Source organism: Pinus tabuliformis, chromosome Q (genome assembly GCF_031772625.1).
Source record: "Pinus tabuliformis cultivar Carrire ecotype Pingquan chromosome Q, CPIR1, whole genome shotgun sequence".
In the NCBI taxonomy this organism is placed as follows: domain Eukaryota; kingdom Viridiplantae; phylum Streptophyta; class Pinopsida; order Pinales; family Pinaceae; genus Pinus; species Pinus tabuliformis.
The window spans coordinates 243237399-243249439 of NC_142296.1; positions in this window are offsets into that span (position 1 = coordinate 243237399).

Genomic DNA, 12041 nt, shown 5'->3' on the forward strand with positions numbered 1-12041 from the left:
TTTATATACCCGTGGACAGTCTTACAGGTGCGCGTTGCGTGTAGAAAGAGCACGTTGCGCATTGGGTGGAGCGCTGCGCGTTGGGCAGTTGGAGCCAGTGTAAATTTACACAGGCACTGCGCGTTGGGGTGGCACGCTGCGCGTTGAATCACAGTCACAGGAAAAGCGCCTAAATCGTGTCTAATTGCCTCCAAATTTGCAAGTAGGTGTTCTATCATCGATTCAATCAATTTCATATCATTTATGGTGTGTTTGAAGAGAGGTGTGATGTGTTGGATGTGAGAAATAAATGAAACCCTAGGTCATCAAATGAAACCCTAGGCCTCACCAAAATCTGCCTTAAGGGTGTTTATGGATGATTGATGAAGATTAGCTCCATGGTGAAACATAACTTCATGCCCATTTGAAAGCTTTGAGCCAGCAACACATCACATTTTGGTCCATTTGTCCAACTGCCCTTATGGCTGTTTTATGCTCAATATACTAAAACAGAATGTCTATTATTGCATAAATCTCATGATATTTCGGTTGGTTTTTGAGCATGTATTGAAAAAGTAATTTCACCACACCTACAACCTACCATTGCAAACAGCATACATTTTGCAGACATTGTATTTTCAGAGCTATGTCGGACACAAATTCATCTTATGAGCAGGGGTATGACAGTGATTCTACAACAGAGGGTAGTGTGCAACGAAGGTCTCGCAAAGGTGGAAAAGGTGGTAAGCCTCGCAGGGAAGAGCCTACTTCTTTGGAGCAATTGCAGGCTTGCCCGCTTGCAATGGATTGTTTTCATCGACAGTCATGCTATCACTATTGTGAGCTAATTTCACAAATTCAGCATCATCGTGAATTAGCTCGCTTGTTCATTCTACATTTACATGATGGCCACGTAAATCTCGCTGGAGTGGACTTCATTTTGTCACCAGAGATTATTGCGGAGGCCACTGGGATACCAAATATTGGAGAGCAATGGAATAAACGTCAGCAGTTAGAGAAATCTTACTATCAACCATACATCAAACCTGGTTATATGAGGCACTTGAGCAACATTTTTCCTTTTCAATACCTCAAAGATCAGTTTGCACCTTTGATGAAACTCATCATTCGGTATTTCAGTTGTGAGGGCAGATTCTCCCGTCTTTATGCGTACCATGTCCGTTTGTTGATGCATTTTACAAGGGTACGTATGATGAACATTCCATACTTCATGTTTCGCAACATAGAGAAGATGGTGCCTCTTGTACAAAGGAAGACCCCAGCACAGCAGCATAATAGTATTTATCATTACGTGTTGATCAAGATCGTAGTGGTTCATCAGTTGGCACAGCAGGGCATCACTTGGGAGGATTTTATTTCTCGTGACCTTTTCACAGCGCCTCAGCCAGCTCTAGAGATAGTTCATGATGAGGCAGAGCCTTCACATCAGTTTGACATTCCTGAGACAGAGCATGTCAGTGCTCCAGCATGTGTAACATATCAGCAAGGACACAGGGCCTTATTTGCATCTGCACGACAAGTACTATCTTCACCCGGGGTGGAAGGGGTCTCGTTGACTTCAACAGCACAGCGAGTGTTATCTCCACCTCGTGTGGAAGGGGCCTCGCTTTCGACAGCAGCACCGCAGGTACAGGATAAGGGCAAGAAGCCCAAGCATGAGGAGAGGCCTTCAGGCGAGCCCTCGGGTTTTATTACTAGTCATGATGAGGCAACTTCATATATCAGGTATATAGAGCAGCGCAATAAACAGTTAGAGGATGAGCACACACTTATAGAGCTGCAACGAATCCGTGAAGACTATAGGTTGGCCCGTAAAAGACCGGGTGATTTGACACCTGTTGCGCGGAAATTTGTGCTTGAGAAGGTCAAACGACACTTGGAGGGGTTGCTGGCGAAGGCCAATAGAGACAAAGACTTGCTTCGTCACATGAAAAATCATTACTGGGCCCGCATGCATGTTTGCAAAGTGAAGATGAAGATCCTTAAGAGGCGATTGAGCAAGGCACTGAAACGGCAGAAAAAGCCCGACCCACTCCAAATTTTAGCTGAGGCTTCATTGGTGGGGCAATATACATGATAAAGGGTCATTACTCCAAATTTGGGCAAATTTGGAGAAAGTTTTGTCATTTTTGAAAATTTTGTCCTAAAAACAGGTTTTTTGGTTCAACGCGCAGCGCGCTGCCCGTAAGATTGGGAGGTCCAAATCACAAACGGTTTGCATTTTTGGATTTTTCATGATGAAATATGCCTACTCAGCTATTGCCGAAGCATTTCATCGAGATCTGGATGGTCAAAAGGCTCAAAAACACCATAAAAACCACCTTGCTGCCACCTTTTGCCACAACAGGAAGTACCTCTGGGAGAATGAAGTTTTGAGGGGGCAAATGAGCTCCAAATTGAGAAATTCCACTTGGGTTGGAAAGTAGACATCCAGGGCTTTCCTACGAGCTATCTTGAGCTCAATTTGGATGCCAGGGAGTGCTTCAAAATCAGTCTGAAAGGTGCACTGCGCATTGAGATCATGGCGCTGCGCGTTGAGGTTTTTGGTCCAGTTTTCATCCTTTAGCTCAGGAAATCGGCCAGTTTTCACCAGTTTTTCTCCTTGATGTGATTTTTGACTCACCATGATTTAAATTGATGTATGTAAGGTAACATGGCACTTTTATCACCTTCTAGATGGTTCATTTACAAAATTACCAAGAAATTAATGTAATGAAATCAGTTTCCTTCTTTTTAGAGGTAGGTTGTTTTGGTCAACTAGATTCCTGCTCCATGTTTAGAATTGGTTGAAACAAATCCTAGAAGGAGGAGCTCGACCCCTAGAGGGTAGGGAATGAGGTTAACTTGGTCTATATATGTAAATTTTCATTCAGTAGCCGAGGTTGGACTCTTGGGGGATAAGCTTAGACTGTATTACACATTGTATCTCTGCAATTTTGGCAAAGGAAAGACCAGGGTTTTGCAGCACTATTTGGGATTCCTGTGGTTATTTGTGTTGATGGTGTGTTTCTCTCATGTGCTTGTAAGTTTTTTATGTGTATCATTTTCCTACTATTCTCTTCTGCAAATTAAACAAATGAAGTGTTAAGGTAGAATTCATAATCTTGTAGGCTTTGCCTTTAAGTTTGTTTAATATCTATGTTTTCATCTGTTTAAGGAGAACTCCTGAAAGTCTCTCGCTCTCCTTAGCTCCTCACCAGTCATTTCTATCCATTCAATTCCTTTAAAGACATCAAGACGATTGCCTACCTTGCCCCAAAATGACCTCTGCAAAAACTGTGTCACATCCCCGCACCCAAAATTGCCTTTCCCTGTTTTCCAACAAAACTCTAAAAATCTTAAATCAAACTATCTTATCAATTTACTAGCCTAAAATCAGTATTCATATCGTTCATCTCGGCCCCTTTGAAGACCTTTTGTCGAGATAGACCCGGAGAGAGCCCTCTCCTGTCCTCGTAGGGCTAGCTACGAGGCTGAGCTTGGTTTGATGTTGCCTTGAGTTTCGCCTTCCTCAGCCTGAGGAAAATTCGAGCGCTAACATCCGGTGCTTGTTCATCTATGTTGATTTTTTTGTTGAAATTATCCCACTCCTATTCCAAATCAATTACTAGAGGCTTTATTAGCTGTATAGGGGGAGTATGGGTTTCAGTCTGCTTGATAGTCGAAGTCTGTTCATCTGTCTTTGCTGTAGATTGAGCTATATCCTGGATTGATTCTTTGCTCTTGCTTTTCTTATTTTCTGAAGACTTCTCGGCTGCCTTTCCAGAATTGGTTTTATATTTTTCCTTAGAGTCCCCATCTATGCTTACACTGGGAGTGGGCTCCCTTATTGGTTCAATTAACAATTGGTCCAGTGGGACCTTTGATAATCTCTTTTCTATGTAGCTATAAAATGTTTCAAGACCCCCTCGATCAAAAAGTATATGAGCGATATGCTTCACTTCTCTAAAGGTATTCTTCTGTAAGAAAACATGATCAAATGGGTCCTTCTCATGGCTGAATATTTTTACTTTGACCATAGTGGTAAAATCCTTGACAATACCAAATGGCTCGTATTGTCTTCTAGGGAACTTAGGTAATCATAGAGATAAAATATTATCCACTTCCATGAACGCATGTCCAAGGTCATGTAATGAAAACACTCCACATGACACAGGAAATTGAGGCCAAATGGCCTTCTTTGACTCCTTCAATGCTTTGCTCATACCTCCTTCACTGCATGTCTAATAGGCTATCTCTCTAGCCATTAATTTATCTGGGACATAGAAAGGGAGAACATGGGGAGAGGTGATGCTACCAAACACTCTGATATATGTAAATGTCTCTTCCCTAAACCATCAGGCTACTGGGAGGATGTATATCTCGGCTTCTTGGGAGAATCTGGGGGAATCTCGGTTATAAATTTTTTTTATGGATGGGAAGCATAACCCTGTGACAGATCTTGAAAAAATGTGGTTCAAATTTGGATTCTCACATGTCTTTGTGGTGGATGTGAATAGGAAGTGGATCTTGAATAGTTTACTTCCATCCCATAAGAGGGAATTTAGAACCAAAACAAATAGCGTCCATAACATAAGCACACATGAAAAATGGAGGGTAAACCCTCAAAGCAATACTCCTTTTCCTTCTATACTCTATAATTGCTTTAGCTAAATTATCAGATAGGATTTGTGCCCAATCTATTATTGTTGCATTAACGACTGTATCTATTAAGGGCAACCATTCTAAGGAGAATTTTTTACTGTCGGGTTTTCAAACTAGTCTACAGAGCATAGCCGCAGTAAAACAGAAAGGGGAACAAATAGATGCGGTGGCGTACATACCGTTTTTGTCTTTCTTGATTCTTTCTTCATTATTTGACCAAATCTTTGTACAGTCCGTTAGGTCCTCAATTTCTTTGACGAATTTCTCAACAAATTGCTTGTTTTAGGTAACCTGTGCCTCTGGTAGGTGGTACATAAGCCTTAGGCTATCTGGAGTGAAAGATCCTATAACTTCATGGCCTCTTGTTTTGAATTCTCTATCATATATATCAGCGTCATCAATGATCCACTTAAGCATGTCGGTATAGGAGATTATTTTTGGTCGTGCGGCTATTCGGTGCAGAAATGAGCATGCAAGCTCAATTATGGAAGCATGAGAGGAATCACACCCATCAACTGTAATCGTTGTCTCAAGAATCCTTGGTTGTTCTTCCTCCAGTCACTGATACATAGTCTCCCATGTAGACATCCCTGCTTCCCTATTACATGTAGTATCTGTGAACAGAGGAGTCATTTCTAACTTCTCAGAGGCGACCGCTTTCCCTTTCTTCACCATTGCTTTCGGCTCCCTGTTCTGCGGCTTTTCCCTAAAAGTTTCAAGAGGAACAGTTTATTGGATAAAAATGATACTGAACGTAGGAATGAATCAATGAAGAAAACCAGTAAAGGTGATAAAGGTGTTTTATTTGAAATCACGTAAGAAGATATCAAATCACTCTAAATGGCCTTTCTCACATAAATGCAGATACTTCTTCATAAATGCCCACTAATTATTCGTTATCATTTAACTTTAATGTCCATAAATATTCACATCGTAAATCAGGAAACAATCTCCCAGGGTGGTGAGCCTTTTGCAAAGCAATATCGCAGATTGCTATATCGCATAATTTGTTTTCGTTTAACTTACCACTTTTTGAGTTTGTGCAAGATGAAAGATGCGAGAAACAAACGTCATTACTTATCGGGATTTTTTTTTAAGGAATAATGGACCTCCGCATGTGTTGGTGGAAATATTAAGAGGTGGGTCCAAGACGTGATCGCATTTCGCAATATTGGTTTATGATAGGTTTAGGCTTGTGTCGTATGATTGAAATGTGATGCGAGAAGGCTATTATACCATCGCAATTTCAGAGATTGCAATCTCGCAAATCGCAATACTTCGGGGTAGCCTCTTAAGAGAAGTCTTTTACAAACAGCGATGTTGCGATGTGAGACTTTTAGCTTTTAAAAGAATCTTTAAGGACTTTCTAACATTATGACCGTTTTTCGAATATAGATTTACTTTTTTGATTGTTTCATCGTAGATCGTGGTGGGTTAGGAAGGTATCATTTGTGATGCATTTCATGCTAAATAAGAAAAAGTAGCATTTAGATGGTTTTATAGGTTTTGTTTGATATCTTGATTTATTCTAAAAATAAAAGAAATACCTACATGACAGGATTGATTTTTTTGGGTATATACATTTTTTGAAAGGGTCCCCCTTTATTAAAGTAATATTTTACTACTAAATTTAATAAATGGGGGGTTGTTGACAAGCACAACAGGTCCATAAGAGAATGCAGAAGATAGTTTAAGACAAAAATTGACATAGGCCATACAAAAATTCTGCCTTCTATTTTGACTATAAAAATTGAAACAACTATGTAAACTGAAGGAAGACAAAATCATAAGCTGACTAATGATGGACCTAGTCATGTTTCTTTCTTGGCTCTGGATCCTCTTGTGGATGACGTTTCTTGGATTTAACCTTCTTCACCTGCTCCAGAATGTCCAAATATGCAAAATGGTCATCATATCCTTCTAGTAGCCAGGGAGGATGCTCCCATTCAATCACACATCCATAAGAGCTTGCGCCTTGCTGAGAGGATTCACCTTCGGAGATTTGGGCGACACTTGTAGGAGGATTTGGAAAACTATCAACTTTATTCTAGGCCTCTTTATGAATTGGGAACTAAAAACTGCTTGATCTCTGACCTTTACCTGCTCCACTAAAGGGCCAGGGGTGAGGAGGTGTTCTAATCTAGCATGAGGAATCCTTATATGTAGAGTTTTCCTTGGAACTGGTGGATACTAGAGTTAAGGGGACATAGGGAACTTTATGTTAATTGAAATAGAGATATTATGAAACATGAGATGAGTATTTTTGAATTAGATTCCAACCTTTTCCATTCTATGTTTGACTCCTCCTCTGGCTTCTTCCATGGTCCAAAGGTGGTGCACTAACAAGTTCCTTACTGCCCAAACTCCGTCACCCAAGTGGCTTTGATCCTCCACCTTCATTGTTGCAACCAAATGACAAATGTGGGATGGAATATCCTATTCAAATAAATCCACATCTTCATCATGCTAGGGAGGGAGGGGAGGACACCCATGCCTTCTGCCTCCATATCCATCTCTTTCGTGTTCCCTAACCATTTCTACCTTCTTGGTGCGATGGTTCTTGGAGAAATGAAGTCTGGGAGTGTTCACTACACAAATGATGCCCCTCTTTTCAAAGCCTACCACTTAAAAGAAAGAATGGAGGGGAGGAAGGTACAAAAGCATAAATATGAACAGAGGCATGAATGCCAATTTAAGGCATATCACATGATAGAATTGGATGGAATGTTCTTGACGATCCCAATTAACTGTCTCAAAGCCTCACTGAATTGAGATCTATGGTGCATGACTGCCACCCAATCTCACCTTTGAATGAAAACATGATGTATATCATGTGTTGCATGACATGACACACTACACAATGTACCGCCCAAATACAGGGGTAAGATAAGACAATTATTACAATAATAATGATCTAAATAATAACTTTGCATATATTTTCATGAATTTAATAACCTTTATATTATAGTGCACTTCATTATCACTCCATTGTAATATATTGAGGTGTTAAAATGGACTCATGTAGATGTATCTAAATTCTATATTTATTATACATAAAAGGAATAGAATATCTTTAAGTGTAAATATTTCTTTATTTTTTTAAATTTAAAACATGTTTTCATTTTTTGTACATTGCCTTTGTATTGCAATCGAAAATATTTACATTAGTTTAGAAAACTTACTCTTTGGCCTACCTTCTTGGAAACTAGACTAGAGGTCGTAAAGAATAGATTCAATAACTTGCAAAATTAGAGGAGAGTCCATGAAAAATAGAGGCCAAAACCATTTGTTGCCCCACTCTAGGGAGACCAACAACAGGAGAAAAAATTTTATCATTGAGTTTTTCGAAGGTATTTTCTTCCATATTTATTATGAACATCAATACATTACAAGAAGTTTTTAGAAGCATATGACATAGAGGCAATAGTTGCATTTCCTTGAAGTATTTTCATTTACGAAGGATCTAAAACAACGGTTGATTCCTTATCACTATTTGAATGATCTTATTCATGAAGAAGTTTATGTCTACTCATGGATGAAGCCATAATAATAGTTTTATCTCTCTCTTCTCCATCTTATGGACTCAGACAAGAGTGGGCAGATGGTGAAGGAGGAGGAGGGATTGTAGAGGTTGTGGGATGATTTAACACTATATGGTGTTGAACTAAGGATGAAGGACTATTTTCGGTTACAATTGTTTTTATTATTGCATGCTAACTTTCTTGTGAGTTTGGGATTTATTATATCATGTTGGGTATTTTTCCTCGATTCCTTTTCTTGGCATCAAGGGGATGAGAATTCCCTTGAGAAGAAGGGAAAGAATTTTGGAGATGACTTGGATGTTGAGAGGAACTACAATGGAAAAGGATGTGTTTTCATAATCCACCGAATGTGAAAATTTTATGCCATTCCAATTGATAAGGAACCTATCAGGAAGCCCTTTACTAAGATCTATTTTTACATAGATGTTTAAAAAGTTGACAACACTACTCTCAATCTTGTTTGTATCTATTTGAATAAAATAGGTTAGAGAGTTTCCTACAGAAGCTAAAGCATATAGAGTTAATGAATGAATGGGAATATTAGGAAGTCATACCCAAACTGGAGCACCCATAGCTATTATGGATAAAGGGTTGAATTTAGAAACCATTATTGAAAGGAGAACCAAGAGTGGCCTCAAAACCAGGAAACTTGATTAAAAACTCTTTGACAGTCCTATGGATTTTTGAAAAAAACCACAAAGAATCCCTTCGAATAGAAATACAAATTCTTATAGGTAATGATATACCAGTAAATGAACATGAGCTACAATATCTTAGTACATATAAAATATAATTTTATTACAGGATCACTTAGAGCACTTATAACCATGCTTTTATGTGTAATATCTAATCCAAATAGATTTAGGGACTAGGTTTGATGCACCCATTCTTGGAGCACGAATGTTGACGGCTAGGACCCATTAAAATGATAGATTATGGCATCCTCTCATAGGATAGGTTGAATATACCTAATCGAGAGTCCTCCACCTTTAGTTCTATAAAACTTTCTACTTGTTCTACATTGAAATCTGTCCCTTAGAGATCTCTGGGAGTCTGTTACGAGAGCTCTAGGTATAGAGCATCCTTAAAGGATCATGGCTAAGAGGAAGAGGGAGAAACTTAGCCTTTAGCTCCTTCATTCAATATTGAGATAAAGAGGATTAAGGTGTCCTTGGATACATCATAATATTTGATCAAAATCCCCTCATAAATCTACCTACCCCCATGTAAGAGTTGCATTGAGATGGAAGGGATTCCCATTCGATCTTGTATTTTGATTGCAATTTTTGAGACAAAGTAGATGGTTCCAACCTATAGACAAAGGGTACATCTTGAGAGAAGCCTTAAGAAGACCAAAAATATTGAGTGATTTGAAGTGTTTACATAACCTTGAAGGATGGAAGAACCCTTCTACAAAAAAAATCCTCACAGTTTAATGGATTTGTAGTGTGGTGACACAATGAGGGAGCTCCAGATGAAGGGAGGAATCTTGGAGCTAAAAAACCCTAAAGATAGGGTGACATTCGAAGGCTGAAGTTGATAGGGAAGAACATCCCATGATGAAGTTAGCTTCCTATGCTTCCTGGGACTTTCGTCGATCACATTAAGAGGGAAATGATATTTTGCAACATAAGCCATGGTTGTTGCATAGGATATGAAGTATTTTAGTGGCAGAAAACAAAAGCTCATTCATGACAATTTAAAACAAGTTTTCACCTCTAAGACTTGATTTATTTTTCTACATTAAAAAAATTCAAAGTTTGTAAACACACACACACACAATTACATAACTTGCTCATACTAAGATATAAAATGCACATATCAAGGGAATTATATATCTATATATATATATATATATATATATATATTTGTTATAATATATATGTTTTAAAATTTCATTTTCCAACTCCATATAGAGTATGGAAAGCTTATGCATCATCATACTACATTATAAAAAGTTCTTCTAACATAATATAATGATTGATAAATATCTCAAAGCCATTATAATATAATGATTGAAAAATAAAACGGTGATCTGCATTAATACGACTTGCAATGTATACATATTCCTTGCACCTTGTTATGGGAATACATATGTTGGAATAATCGCCAGACCTCTGGAAATAAATCTCATGGGCTAACTACCACCCTGGGAACGTGGGACTGATTTCCCACTCAAGATGATGTTATTTATTTGGAAGTTTGTTAATGGCTATATATTTTAGTCTTATGGAAGACCTTTACATGGTGTCAGAACCTTTACCTAGGTTTGATTCCTCCAAATTGCGTTGAAGGGGGAGTGTTGGACTAACCATCACTTGAGGAACATGGGAATAACCAACCACTTGGATGATGTTACTTGTTTGGAAGTTTTCTAATTCCTACAAGTTTTGGTGTAATGGAAAACCTTTACAACTTTTTGATCTGTTTCTTATTAAAATTACTTGCTTTATTGCATTTCCAACATAATTTATTTAAAGGATCCCTTGGAGGTTTAGATCTACCTCTAGATCTAGCTCTCCCTCTTGTAAACTTATTTATTCTTTCTTTGGACAAAACCTTACTATTAGGGAATATCTGTTATGCTCTCCCATGGACATTCTTCTTATTTCCTCTAATAACAAGGATGCAATTAAGCCCTCAAATTTTAATGCATATCACTGATTGGTACTACCTTTAGCTACAACCAAACTATCCCAAGAATCTATTAGAGAACATAACAAGGTAATATATTGATCTTCTTCCTCCAACTTAATATCAATAGAGATAAGTTTACTTACCAAAGTATTGAAATCTTTTAGATGCTTTGTCACAAAGTCATCATATTCCATCCTAAGATGAAACAAATTATTTACCATGGACTTTGAGTGATACAAGTTCCTTAATTTTTTCCATAGCTTCTTTGCAATATCTTCTCCATAGATATTCAACAATATTGAATCTAAGAGACAAAGGTGAGTGATATTCCTTTCTTTTCTTTCTAACTTTTCCCAATATTATTTTGACATAGTAACAAGTTTCACACCTAGGTTAATAAAAACCCATTGTTCCCCATCTACTAGAATATCCTTCATCTTGTGCTTCCAAAACTCAAAATTTAATCCATTGAACTTCTCAATCTCCACTCTAGAATTTCTTATCATTCTTTCAATACAATAATCACCACTACAAATATCTCACTAGATAGGTTCATCACAAGTTTATCACATGCCGAAAACAAGCCAACCCCTTAGTAATGAAGGTGCCCCCCTAAAGCCAAAAGCTTTCTTTTATACCCAATGTTTGTTTTGAACATGATAAGTAAATAATGCATATAGATTCTAAAGTAAAAATTGATTTCTAAGATATTGTGGATATTCCATTGGAATAGTTCGTCACAATGGATTTGATAAAATCATTGAAATATAATTAGATTATAGATTATCCAATTAAGAAATCTTCCACTTAGTTAATTTAAATATCTGAAATGCAAGAAATAGAAAAAAAATACACACAGAATTTGCAATAGAGACAAATATTTTCCTTGGGAAACCCTTATGGGAGAAAATCCATCTAGAAGGTTAGGTTTCCCTACTCTCCTTTATCTAGTATGGAAAATGTGAAAGTATAAAGAAAGAGGGACTATCTATGGAGTTACCTAAGTCCTATAGCCTATATGGCTAGTAAGAAACTTAACCCCTCCTATTTTTCTCTCTATCTTCCCACTCCATACTCCTCATAGTGGCTCGGTATTTAACATAGCATAATAGCCATTTGTGGTTAACGTTTGAGTTCCTTGACCTAAAATTAGTGATAGGTTTCTTAGAACTTCTAGAGACATTGAAATCCCACACATGGTTAGCCCAAAATGCATAA